The sequence below is a fragment of the Syngnathus acus genome, chromosome 6, assembly GCF_901709675.1.
Source record: "Syngnathus acus chromosome 6, fSynAcu1.2, whole genome shotgun sequence".
Taxonomy (NCBI): domain Eukaryota; kingdom Metazoa; phylum Chordata; class Actinopteri; order Syngnathiformes; family Syngnathidae; genus Syngnathus; species Syngnathus acus.
The window spans coordinates 990,918-1,004,279 of record NC_051092.1 but is presented as its reverse complement, the minus strand read 5'-3'; the positions used below and the strand labels follow the sequence as shown (position 1 = coordinate 1,004,279).

The window sequence follows — 13,362 nt, the reverse complement described above, 5'->3', positions numbered from 1 at the left end:
GGAGTGAGGAAATGTCAACAGTTGGAATGCAGGGCGCATGCATTCCGAAACAACACACTATTAAACACATCCTCCGAGCTCACTGATCACAGTGACATCTTGTTCTCGTACCATAAAAGAGTGTTGCTATTGGTCCTCATCCATACTTGTGATTGTTTCTGTTTGGGGGAAAAACACGCTTGATGAGGATTGTGTAACTCTCCAGCACAGAGGCAACCTTATTGAAAACAGATGTGGGCCCTTCAGAAAACGGGTGGGGTCGTCATGGAAGATGGGGGTGCGGAGTTTGCATGGGTAAGACATTCCTACGTTATTGATTGCCGATGCTCGGGCTGGCGAGATGGTTACGAGAGTCACGTTGTCTAATCACATCGACGGCTGTTGTCGAAGGCCCAAGATGTTTTTTATTTATTTAAGACTGGAGAGTTCAACATAAGTTGCGCCCGACGTCGACATCCGTGACGACCTCACCTCGGCATCCCTGAGGAAACAATTGCGTTGGAGACGTTTTCAAGCGTGAGGGAGAGAGAAAAAAGAAGAAAAACGTCCTTGTGAAAGTCGGAATGCAAAGCATTCCCCACAATGCCGCACTGCTGCAATTACTCCAGCCACTGGTGCCGGGCCAAGACAATGAGACGACAGCTTGCGGAGAGCACTTTGACTCCCAGCTTTCGTCCGCTTGCGGTAAAACGAGCTATGCGACCAGCCCATATTGTTTATTGTAATACACATTTGCGTTTGTTATTAAAAAAAAAACAATACAATCGCAATATTGCGGGCCGGCGGGACGCATCGTCGGAACAGTCGCGCTTTGTGAAGAGCGAGCGAAAAAGAAAGGCTCGAGATCAGCCCGGCAGCGGGGAGGAAAGGCCGGCGCTGCCAGAGTGTCTGCCTCCCTCCCGCCCTCCGCCTTTCCGAGCGCCTCGGAGGGAGAGCCAGCCGCCCAGCCTGCCCAGCCTCCCTCCCTCGCGCCGCTGTTATCAGCTGGCTCAGCAGCGGCAAAGAAATGGCTCAACAAGGCACTGTTTATCTCGCAGACTGTATTCACTGCACATCCCGGCCGCTTGACTGTGGCACCACTTAAATCTGCCCGGCTCTGCAAAGAAAGACCCGCTCACATCAACAGTCTGCGCCGAGGTGCCCGGGGCGCACATCAATGAGCCGCAGTGTCCCGAAATTTGCTTTGAAAATCCTGCTTCGACAATGTTTGATATCAAACAGCATTGTATTCTTTTATTATACTAGCTGTCAAATTGAAATTTAGTGCTCCACCAATAATAGCCTTAATGAATAACAAAGATATATCTTGTTTACTTTCCATCAAAATTAATCAATTACCACTGACTCGTGAAAAAAAAAAAAATTGGACATCAGACCTTTGGTCTTTAGCTGAGCAGGTTATGTTGCCTTTAATTGATATGAATGGACGTCAGCCTTAATGGTTGTCATGCTGATATCATACAATTATACAGTCTGACTGGCTGCTGTAAAATTGTTGGGTAATGACAACGTTCCATTAGCATTAACAATCACTTTGGACCGCCGTGGTCAGGCTTGCAAGTGTTGAGGTGGAATAACGATACATTTCTTGTCTTATGGTTCATTTTTATATTCAGACTCTTTTTAATAAAAAATAAATGCTGTTGTTGCCGTCTGGTATGCAAACTGAAGACCCGGTCCAATCCAGTCCACACAATTTGGTCTCCCAAACTTCTCCCCAATCTATTTCAGATGATTCTTAGATGTCTTCTTCTTAATGGTTTTCTGGGAATGCCCATTAGGCACGAAGCTTAGGAGCGAGGAAGCACTGGAGACACCGGATTATATCTCGCAGTTGGTCTGGGAATAACTCCGTGTCGCCCTCGTGGAATTCAAGGCAGTTGCCGGCGACAGTGCCCACTCACTCAGCTGCCTGCAATCAGTGAAGAAACCCGTCAAGCCCAAACCTTTACACTTTTACAGGCGTTAGCATTAGCCAAGCAAGGACTGCAGGACTTTGACCACAGCTGAGCTATTTTTCTTCATGACTCTCTTGGCTCTGCAAGCATTCTTTTTCTCTGTCACACACACACACACACACACACAAGCACACACACTGGAACTGTCCCACCCAGTCTTATCTGCAGTCCGAGGAGCTCCGACTCCAGCATGTGCAGACAGCACTATCTAAGCGCGCCACATCTTTATACACGACAGATCCGTTCTGACCCTGAGCTGAAAACACAGAACGCTTCAGAACTGTCTGAACAAAACTCCTCTTGTTTTTTTTCCGCCCCAATTCCTGACCATATGACTTCTGTCTCCAATCTGTTCGACTTTCTTCACGGGTTGCTGTTTAAGGAGGTCCGATTGACAGATAAAAGTGTCTGAAGAGACACCGCCGCACTTTAGGGCAAGAATGAACAGGTCAAAGGTCTTTGGGATGGAAAGTCAGCTGATCTTTTAGCAGGACAAACTTTTCGAGTGACATTAACTCCCTATCACTCAGGCTCTCGCCGTGCTTTTTTGCTGACCCGTCCCAAGTGCTCACCACACGAGAGGTCAGCGAAATTTCTCGGCACCTAGCCCGTTGCTAGACACAACATAGTGGGAGTCCTTCGATACTTCCTGGAGCTTCGGTGTCCGACGACGTGGACCTATCAGCGCCACTTGATGAAATGCTTGTTTGGGATGCCCAGAGAGTGTTGCGGTGTCATACCTCCGCCATGGCCGCATGCGAGAGAGACACGCTGTCTTATCTGACCCCAAGAGGAGGAACGTTTACATGGTGCCGCTTCCTGTTTGAGGATATTTATGATTCACTGTACCTTTCCAGTGATCAGTTCACGAGTTGAGATTTGTTATGGGGTCTTTGTAAAAGTGTCTGGGTTTAAAAGCTCAACATAATAAATTTTCTGTAAGCACTTAGTCCAACTCTGTCTGTAAACACAGCGCGGGATGAGAACCAGCCACTTGTTTCACTAATGGGAGCCATGGAGGAGAATTTACTGTTTACAAAGTAGACAAAACAGTCTGTGATCATGGCTCCGTGAATAATGAATACTTTTTCAAAGATGACTCAGTTAAGTCGACTCGACGGTTATGAATCTTTTTTTTTTGGTCTTTCGCCGAGCCGTGCAGACTAATATGAGGATGCCCCTATCCTTCTTTGAGCTACTTAGATGTTCTTTCAGACAAAAAATGTGTCCTTCGCCTGTCACGAGATCAGATTTGCTTTATTTGCGTATGATTTGGGGGAAAAAAGGCAATGAAATGTTTTGGTACAGAGGAAGGGATAGATAGAGAGAGAGAGAAAGTCATACTGTAGCCGAAGCAGCCGGCAATCCTGAAGGGCCTCAACATAGTGAAGGCTTGTCTGAGTTCTCGCTCAAACATCACAGAGAGCGCTTGGAAAAACACTGCCCCACCCGGCTGCTTTTATGAACCCGGCCGGCTAGGATTCCCAGCCTGGAAGGTTTACTTGCCGCTGCCAGTTCAATAAAACGTCGCGCACTGGCGTTAGCAAATTAGTTCAAGATTTTAAGAAGGAATTCAACGTTTTGCAATTTTTCACTTTGGGATTCTTCTGTCCCGTGCCCAAGCTGCTTTTTTTCCTAACACGCATCCATGAGCATGAGATGCACTGACTCAGGATTTTCCCATCATAGGATTTGAAGCGTGCTTTCAAGAGAAGTGCTCAATGTCCTCTTTTTATGACGGGTTTGTCAGAGAGCAAATGACAACAATGGCATCTCCTCGGCCTTCCGTGTTCCTCAACGGTTCCAAACCGTGGCAGGTTGAATTGACCCCCGCAAGACTCAGTGGCTTCAGTTACCTTCAACTCGTGTTGACGTTTAGACGGGAAGGTCCAAAAGGCAGCACAGACCCCCCCCCCCCCCCCCCCCCCAGGGTTTCCTGTTTGAGGCCATCCGTTCTCTGGGCTTGCACAAATCCCTTTAACCCCCCCCTGGAGTCAGTTCGGGTGTATCAGGACTGTGGATCTGCTGCGTGCAGGGCTGGGTGGTGGCCCGTGCTCCCGAGTCTGACCGTGGGGAAAGGACAGCTACCAAGAGTGGGGAGTCACTCAGCCACAGAAAGCTTGTGTTTGTGTATGCAGCGCAGTGCTCTTATCTCCCGCCTGTACTGACGCCACGCTCTTCCTGTTTCAAATCTTTACCGCTGATATTATTTCTTTTCTCCCTCTCTTCACTCTTGCCTCAGACTCTAGCCAGTCGTGTTGTTTTTATGGCGTTCTTGCTCTTTTCAACCGAGATTAGATTGACTTACTGGTTTAGCGGCATATGAACCAGATAACAAATATTATTAATTCGACAGGCTGCTTGTGAACAATTTGGAAGTTTTTGATATGGGATTTGAAGAGACACATTCCTTTTTGGAATCAAACACTGCGTTCCAATCCGAAACAAAGTCGGTAATAAGATGCTAAAGCGCATATGTTATAAATCATTTCATCACCTATTTCAACATGTCCAAAAAAAAGCCACAAGATAAGAGATGATCAGACAACTTCGAAAAATGTCATTTTGAAAGATTTTCCCTGGGGGGTGAAAATTGAGCATCAGGAATCTGTCATCTTAGCAAGTTAATTAAGAAAAAAAATGAAAAATGGTTCCAATTTGCAAATGCCTCAACTCATGCCATTTTATTTCTGTGACCCAAACATGGTTGTTATCTCAGTATTGATGAGTACAATTGTACAAATACAAAAATGCTATCCAAACATTATGTATTTTAATATGGATGACATCCAATAATAGTTTCAAACCATTTGCCGGGCTTTTTGACTGCACTGTAAACTGGGCATGTACTATAAAAGTTTTGGAGCTCGTATCTCTAGTTTTGATGTCAACTAACCGGCCTCCTTCATAGTTGTGTTGGGAGTTAACGCGTCAGGTGAGATTGTGGCGCCATTGGTGCTGTCATTATTTAGCCGGGCTTTGTAAACACGGTGATAAAACACTCCCAAAGTCATAAAAGAATACTGTCGAACATTTTTTTTCTTCTCACGCTTGATGATACGGAAGATCCTCAGTGTTAACACTGTTTTTCATTTGATCTTTTTTGATTTATGGCCGAGGACTGTTTGCCATAAAAATATTACCAGGAATTGTGACTTAACTTTTATTTCTTTATTTATTTTTCTTTTTACTATTTTTTAAATTTTTCTACTTTTAGCAACTCAGCTATGAGTGAGTAAGAGCATAGTCTCTCAAACAAGGGTGTGATGGTGACTCCTAGTCAGTTGAATTTTGAAAATGGATTTTCAGACAACTAACCCCAACCTTTCTTTCCAAGGAAGTAGGCTCACAAATCACTTTGAGAGGCATTGTATAAGATCTCATGTGCGATAGGGTTCCCCGCTTGCTGTGAAGTAATACAGCGCGGAAATGTGTCACGTAACAAAAACATGCAGCAAATATTGCATCACGGGCAATTATATTGCTCAGTTCGCATACAAAACAAGTTTCGTAACTACTAAAGCTGTTTGTTTTTTTTCCCCCTCCTGCTTTTCAAAGCACAAACATTCATCTAAAACACGTAAACACTGAAATATTTCCCCTACTTGTTATTTTCTAGCGTCACGAGCAGTCGGCCTGCCCGGCTGCCTGCCCGGCTGATTTGGATGGCGCCAAGCGCCGCGCAAATCGCCTGTAATCAGGAACAGCGAGAGGCAGTCTCTATCACATAGGGTTTCTTTCCCTTTCCTTTGTTTTCCACAGATTTCCTTCCTCGTTTTCTTAGATATTGTCTCCCCACTGATGCAAGTCCAAACAGAGGCATATTTAGAAAGTAAACAGATGAATGAGGGGAGGGAGGTTCTGACTCGGCGGACGCCAGGCGCAGAGCGGAGACGTCTCGCGTCCACCCACCCCTGGCCTGACATCGGCTGTAAATATACCGCATGACAAATGGCGCGGCACGGCGGCAGTTCCCCGACCCACCGAGTTCTGGCAAGCCGGCCCGATGCCTAAGAGACTCGTCAACGGGCCCTGTTTGAGTCAGTGACACAAGAGAGGTATTGTTTATAGGACAGAGGGAGGCTGTAACAAAAACACTAATAACCTTGAGGGGGTGTGATATGCTGGGAAATCCCTCGCTTTCTGCCTTCGTCTTGTGCCTCTCATTATATCATAGGTGTCAAACCCGAGGCCCGGGGGCCCAGATACGGCCCGCCGCATCATTTTATGTGGCCCGCAAAGACAAATTTGGCATCAAAAATAGAGATATTGCTAGCAATTTCTATTACCATTCATTTTTTTAAACTATTTGATCAGTTTTTACTAGTCTCTAGTTATTCATCATTTTGTTGTGTAGCCTATACTGTATGTATATAGAAGACGTTGACAGTAATAATGGCCCTCTGAGGGAAACTATGACTACAATGCGGCCCGCGACAAAAATTAGTTTGACACCCCTGCATCATATGATATAACGATACGAGTGTATGTTTCCCTTGCCAATTTTTTGTTCTATTTGTCGCAGTGGAAGTGTACGTTGGATGTGTTTTCGATTCTACCGCAGAAGCTAAATCAAGCTCTTTGCTTTGATTGAGCAAGAGGTTTTAGTGAGAGGTGTGTCGCTAACAGTTAGCCTCGCTGTCATGATGCTAAATTAGGAAGCTTGTCTTAGTATGATGTCGCGCAGGCTGACACCACCGCTAACAACAACCACAACAAATCAAAACTTCTCTGACAGTACCATCCTAAACCAAATGTCAGCTTTTTCTCAATAGTTTTTCATTATTGAATAAATATTAATAATCAGTGGAAAAAATACAGATACAAATAGATCCGAGTTGTTTGGGAAGCACATTTTCGAGAGTAATGACTTTTATTTGGCTTCGCCTTTCTTCCAACATTTCCTTGCCACGTCTTTTAAGTGCCTTGGCATTGCACCGCCTATTTTGAGGCTCTATGGACCAAGGTCACACAGGGAGACTGCAAGCGCCAGACTGGCAGGCGAGCCGTGGTTTCCTCCGAGATAGTTGGGAGTCGTTGCACTTTAAGGACCTTAATCAGCAACTGTTCCTGCCGTCCCTTTGCCGTCCCGCACAGCGTTATGAAGATAATATTTTGGGACATCTTCTGTTTTGAGTGACTATCTCACCTTTCATATTGTATTCCAGCCATAGATTAGTTTTGTATTTCTTCTTTCGATGGTGCCCGGCCGGATGCATAACAACAGAACGTTTGTCTTTGACAGGCCTTTCCTCAAAGCTTGAATACTTGTCTCCTCCTCCAAAATCCGAACTGAAACAAGTTGTCCTTCAAGCCAAAGTTAGGGTATAAATCTTTTGCGTCTGTCATGGACATGGGGAGAAAAAAAAATGACTCCATATGTTTTGTTATAACTTTTACAATGTTTTCTGTGCATGGTGAAATCCTTGCGGATGTTAGTTATTTGCCACGCCACATCAAATCACGCCTCGTATCTTTTATGTGAGCTGCAGGTATGTCCGGAATCCTCCGACCTTCCATCTGGGTTTGCAATAATGTTTTCTTCCCGAGGTTCATTCACTCACTTGATCTCGCGCCGCCTCGAGCAGCGGGCCATTAAGCGTACGCCGGGACGACTCGCTTTCAATACACCGTTCAGTGCCTGCTGTTCTTCCATGTTATTGACGTTGCTTGGAGCCTAGCGGTTCAAGTTGACCATTAGCGATGGTAATTAGCCTTCCCCAAGCCGGCGTTGCGGATGGATGAAGTGGAACTATGCTTTGTGGCGGATGATCGGCTCGCTCAGCCCCACCCCGGCAGGGCTTATATCACCAAATTTCAGAAAACACAAATATTCTTGCCGTCTGGATGTTCTGAACCTGAAGGTGTTTAGGGAAAACAATGGCTCGTTGAATAGTGGCGAAGCTAGCCTTGGACTCGGTCGGGAGCAAAATAAACACAAGCCTCACAGGCTCACTGTTTGGCTTGGTTGCTTACTATGAAGACAAAATGTTACCATCCGCTCTAGAACGTCGAATCGATTCCACTCTGGTCCAGAATTGTCTGTGGTCAGTTGGAGAACCACATGATCATTTGGGGTTAGAGGTCACCGAATATCTGCCGCCTTCCTCGCGTATCTCTCCACCATTAACGGCAATGGTTGCGATGACACGCTCTTCCTGAGAATGCCCCGTCCCGTCCGTCTTGGATGCTTTGCTTTGGCTGTCGGTGCCTGCGGCTCTCGGGCCTTGAGGCCCTCGTCTATTTCAGGAGGTCATTTGGAGCCGGACACTCTGTCTCCCCCGTTGCAGCCAGTCTCCTGATACGGCTATCTACTGCCGGCTTTTAACAGGGAGTAACGGCAATTTATTTGAGTGACGCCAAGCGAGGGCACTTATCAGGACCCCGACACCAGATTAGCTGCTCTGTCTACTAACGAGCATCCTTAAACAGGGAAATGGAAGGGAGAGTATCAGTGAACAACACCATTATTCATGGAGGTGTCACGATGGAGCGTAGGCCTTAAGGGCAGTCGCGTCAGCAAAATGAGGAATACTTTTTCCCTTGAAGTACAAAAAAATAAAACGCTCTGCGTAGGAATCGACGAAGGAATGACCCCCGTGGTCTTTACACTGATGAACATTCCAAGAAAAACGGGGAGAAATGGGGAAAATCAACCCATGAAAACCTGGGAATAAAAAGATATTGCAAAAAGAAATCGGTGAAAGTTAAAAAGCTACATTTTAAGTTGTAATATCACCACTCACCACTAGATGGTCTCATATGAGTAGGCCAATTTCTTTCGATGATATAGAGTATAACTTGCGCACAGCTACTGACCGCATATTATCCACGCCAATTTGCCTTTGCGTCGTTTATCCAAACAAATGATCAGACTGTGAGTGAATGACTCAACTTGTTCAGCTACTCTGCTCATTTCCAAACTGCTTCCTGAGGTCGCTTGGCCCTGACCATTGTAAATTGTTTGACAAAAAAGAAAATCATAAATTGTGTCAGTGAGGAGGTGAAGTCATACTTGGCCAAATAATTCACTCTGGAATTCTGGAGGTTTTGATTTACAAGCCGCTACGAAAATGTACAAGGGCTCATACGAAGTGTCCTTGCCCAGCCCGCCCTTCCCATCTTCACGCGACGCACGGCCATACCGGAACTCGGCAGGAAAAAACGATGGAAAACGCTCTCACTGAATAAAAAAAGAGAGCGCTGAAGTGTGTATTCAAACATGATTGAGGGTTTGTTTTTGCAAAAACATTCATGAGGCCTTTTGCCCGCTTATGCGAAACTAAACATGGATTTAATAAGCTTTGACTAATCAGGATGTGGATACTTGAAACTTTACAGCGCATTTGCATGAGAGCGCTTTGCCAACGTGGGTGTACGATATCTTCCCGAGGTGTGAAAATGACCTCGGTGTGCCAGTTGCTTTTGGCTCCGACGCTCGTCGCTGGGAACAGTATTTTCGTTTTTACAGCATGGCAGGCAGGGCAAGAGTTCACCCAGCATGAATGTTTACCAACAGGCAAGGACCCGGTAGGTCAAGCCCAGAGAATGAACTGATCAGAAGGACCGTGTTCTCCTGACAGAGAGCTCAGTTGGTTTTTTGTTTGCATGAGTTTTAATTCCCCGTTTCTATTTGTTTGCTTTGGTTAAGTTGAAGCATGTAACTTAGTTTCCTTTCCCTTCACTTGTGCTGCCAATGTTATGAAGCAAGATTCAATTGTAACATTATTTACCAATTATGTTTGAGTTTTTATTGCGCTTAAACGCATTAGACAAAATAGATTAACTCCAACCACGTGTTTTGGGTTTTTGCTCACATACAAAAACATTTTTGAGAAAAATATGCCACAGTCCTTACTCCTATTACACAATTTAGAAAAAAAAGAGCTACACTCTTAAAAATGATGTTAAAAAATAGACCAACCTAGATTGTCCAATTTTTCCAAAATCATTTATTTTTCGCTAATTTGCTGACCACCCGAAGTTGTCGGACAATCCTCTCACCAGGTTTTCACGTGCTGTCAAATATGCCAGACACGCAGTAGTGTGGGGCGGAGCCGGACTTGCCCCGAGGGAATCCAACTCAACCGCTGATGTATTAATACAAACGCAGTTCGATTTGTTCGCGCATAATTAGTATGAATGGTCGCAGTGTGAATGTGCGGTGTTGCCGAGCCGGCGCATTTCAGCGTTAGCGCTGCAGGCGAGGAGCTAATGTGTTATGTGCTGCCTGATGGGGATTGTAATGCATTGAACTGTGGGCATCGTCATTACTGCAAGGGGGTTCCAATTATATTAATGCCTTGGGTGTGACACACGCGTTGAAATATTAATGTCATAATGAATGTACATCACTTGTTAACTCCCAATAAGGCTTCCGAGCGCACATTATCACCATTGATTCATTATGGCTGACAACAGAGATTACTTTCACACAAGTTGCAAATGAATTCAGCCCGTCGTATCTATTGATACGCGGAATTTGCACTGGGACTATGGAGACGCGCAACGCAGTCTGATGCTTTGAATAAATTGTTGGCGCTGCTGCTTGCCGACTGGTGATTACAGTGGCAATTTTACAATAGTTCGTTTGCTATGATTTTTCAGGTTATGCATGTGTCAAATCATTATGCTTTGACTGTGTCCTCGAAAAGGTTCAGCATTATGATTGTCATTGTAGCTCCTTCTGGTTTGCTCCACCTGGTGGCAGTAAAGAATATATGCCTGTGAGAATTGTTTTATTGCCTGTCTACAAGTGCTGCTGCACCGTTTCCCAAAAAAATATGAATGTGTAAACCTTTTGCACAATTCAATCAAATTTTTATCACCGCACGCTTGGTATATCGCCGCTAATCTTCCAATTGACCACATTCGCTCTTTGTAATATCTCTCCTGAAATATCCATGAGGTGGAGAGTCACAAGGTCATAGGGAGTTACCGTCTTGCTTTTAACTATTCCAACAACCAGTGGTAAACACACCCAGCTGCTCATCATGCACTTTAAAACCATCAACTTCTCTTAAGAACCACAAATGGCGCCATCTTTAAGACATGGTGGTTTTTCGTTGCACTGTAACGCCGCAGCGCATGGTCGTCATGTGGTACAAATGATTGTTCTGTACATCTGCACAGAGCTGCCACAGCAACATTTCAGGCAGATAGCCTCAAGCCTATTTTAGGCAATGGCATGCTTGTCAGTTGTGTTAACTGGATGTCATCTAAAATCGCACATCGAAACATCAGCCGGATCTGTCGGTAACAGATTGTGTTGGATATTATTACCTTTTTGATAGTACTTGAAAAATCTTTTCTTCAAAATGAGGTGAAAGCCAATCAACCACCAGGGGGCGAACATATGGTTAAGGCTTCATTCAGCGACCTAAATAATAAGCCTTTTGTGCCCTTCCAATGAATTGGAAATTGCTTGACACCGGCCGGCTTTGTGGAATAACAGTTTTCTTTTCCTTGTCTGACCTGTGATTGAGTTGCAGAGGAGAATGCATTTGCAACAGGTGCCCGTAACACATCGCAGGCGTGATGGCCTCCGTGTCCTCCCGCTGTAACCTCCCTGTGGCTCAAAGCCCCCCCCCCCAAGGAAACATGACTCCCGTGCGGACACTGGCACCCACGCGGGTGCAACCCTGAGAGCTTCAAAGATGATCCTGGTGACGGCGGTGAGCATGTGCGCACAAAATACACGATCGCGGCTGAAAATAACACAGCTACTTTTCAAGCACGTTTCATTATGACATCGCCATTAGGATACAGGATTTTTTAACAAATTCAATACAATATGAAGTAATTGGAACTCATAGATACTATCAATAAAATATCATCAACATTCTTGACGGCCTCACAAGTGTAAAAAGAAGTTAAAGCCTTTTAATAGTAAAGCAGACATTCTCTCTTCACCTGATAAGTTGATGCCCCAAAATGTTGGTTCAAGCCAAAATGATATGTTGATCTCAGGGTCTTCAAAGATGATTCCACTGTACACTGTGACTTTTTCCAAGCAGGGGTCGCCAGCCAATTCATACACTTGAACTCTTTCCCCCCGAGCATCTTGTTACTGCGACTTGGCCGGCGTCTCTGCCACGCTGATTCTCGAGCCAGGACACCGTCCGTACCTATTGCGACCAGATTACATTGACTTTCACTCTGGTCGGTCATGGAATAGTTGGAGAGAGTGGTGACCGGTGGTGCCAGTGTCAAACTTTCTTTGAGCAAGAAACTTAACCTCAAGTGGTTCCTGGTGACCTTTTGACCTTTGACTTCAGTGAGTGGATCTAATTGTGGCTCGTAATATTGACTCTACTGTATATCTGACTACAAGTTACATAAGCGAATTTGTAAAGATGGCGTTCCGTCTTTTGTTTTTATTTATATGAAAACATACGCAAGACTAATCATTCACATGTTGAGGTGATCTTAAAGAAAATTTAAATGTGAGACTTCACATCCTCTTTTTTTTTCAGATTTCCAGAATAGTAATATAATTATATATTTTGTCATGTATATGGATTATGGTTAAGTACCAGGTGATTTTTTTTTTTTCCAAAACATCACAGCTATAAATAACATTTCATGGTCAAATTCATATTGCACAAGCTTGTAGGGGTTAAACTTAAAAACAAAAATAGTTGAATACTTTTTGTTTTTCTTCAATACTCCATTTTTTGTTGAGTCACTTTTGTTGTGTTGACTATCAAGTCTCAAGCAGCAAATGGTGACCCTTCGCTGGCCTCCCGCCCACAAACACTGCTAATTGTGTTTGTTCAAACCTACGGTGGAAACGCTGCTGTTCGCAATCAAATTTCAGCTCAGGTGGTGTGGGAGAGCTTGACCCCTGCATGCCCCTTTACAAAAATGACATCCACGAAGAATACGGCCCGGTTCCTGCGTTTAACCCGCACTAAACTTATTTGCTCATTATAACAACATTGAAAATGATCTGCCGCTAACACCCACGAGTACACAAATCAAATGCGAGACTCGTTCACTACTTCTGACTGGATCCTTCTACTTCGATGATCATTAAAATTGCACTTGGGTTATTAGTTCCAGCAATGTCTTTTCATCAGTGACTAAATGTACATGTCACCCTTTTAAAACCCAAATATAATAATCAGGGTTTTGAAGTCCACATAAAAGCATGCAAGAACAAAAATATGATTTTTTTAAATTCCAAATAAGACCGTTGATGCATGTAAACGTGTTATTCGGGTATGAAAGAGCCACAAAAAAAATTATCTTTGGGGGGGGGGAGTAACATGGGAGTTGCTTGTTATTTTCCAGCGGTGGCCGATAAGCTGAAATGTAAATACGTTTTTTTTTTTAAAGTGAGTTGAAGTTAAAGCGAGAGGTGGCCGTTTCGCCTTTAAGAGTTAAGAAACTTGAAACCTTG

General features: G+C 44.5%; 1 protein-coding gene and 1 long non-coding RNA gene across 2 annotated transcripts in view; one reads left to right on the top strand and one right to left on the bottom strand.

The window, feature by feature from the left end:
- zwilch (zwilch kinetochore protein) overlaps positions 1-13,218 on the top strand; it is a 36,878-nt gene extending 23,660 nt beyond the window's left edge. The window contains exon 23 of the transcript XR_005098377.1: positions 11,450-13,218. The gene's annotated coding sequence lies outside the window, so the exon portion shown is untranslated. The remainder of the gene's footprint in view (positions 1-11,449) is intronic.
- LOC119124961 lies at positions 1,391-5,457 on the bottom strand. Its single transcript, XR_005098380.1, has 2 exons — positions 5,283-5,457; positions 1,391-1,912 (listed from the first exon to the last, which is right to left on the bottom strand). It is a non-coding gene; the product is annotated as an uncharacterized LOC119124961 (long non-coding RNA).
- Positions 13,219-13,362: the final 144 nt, after the last annotated feature.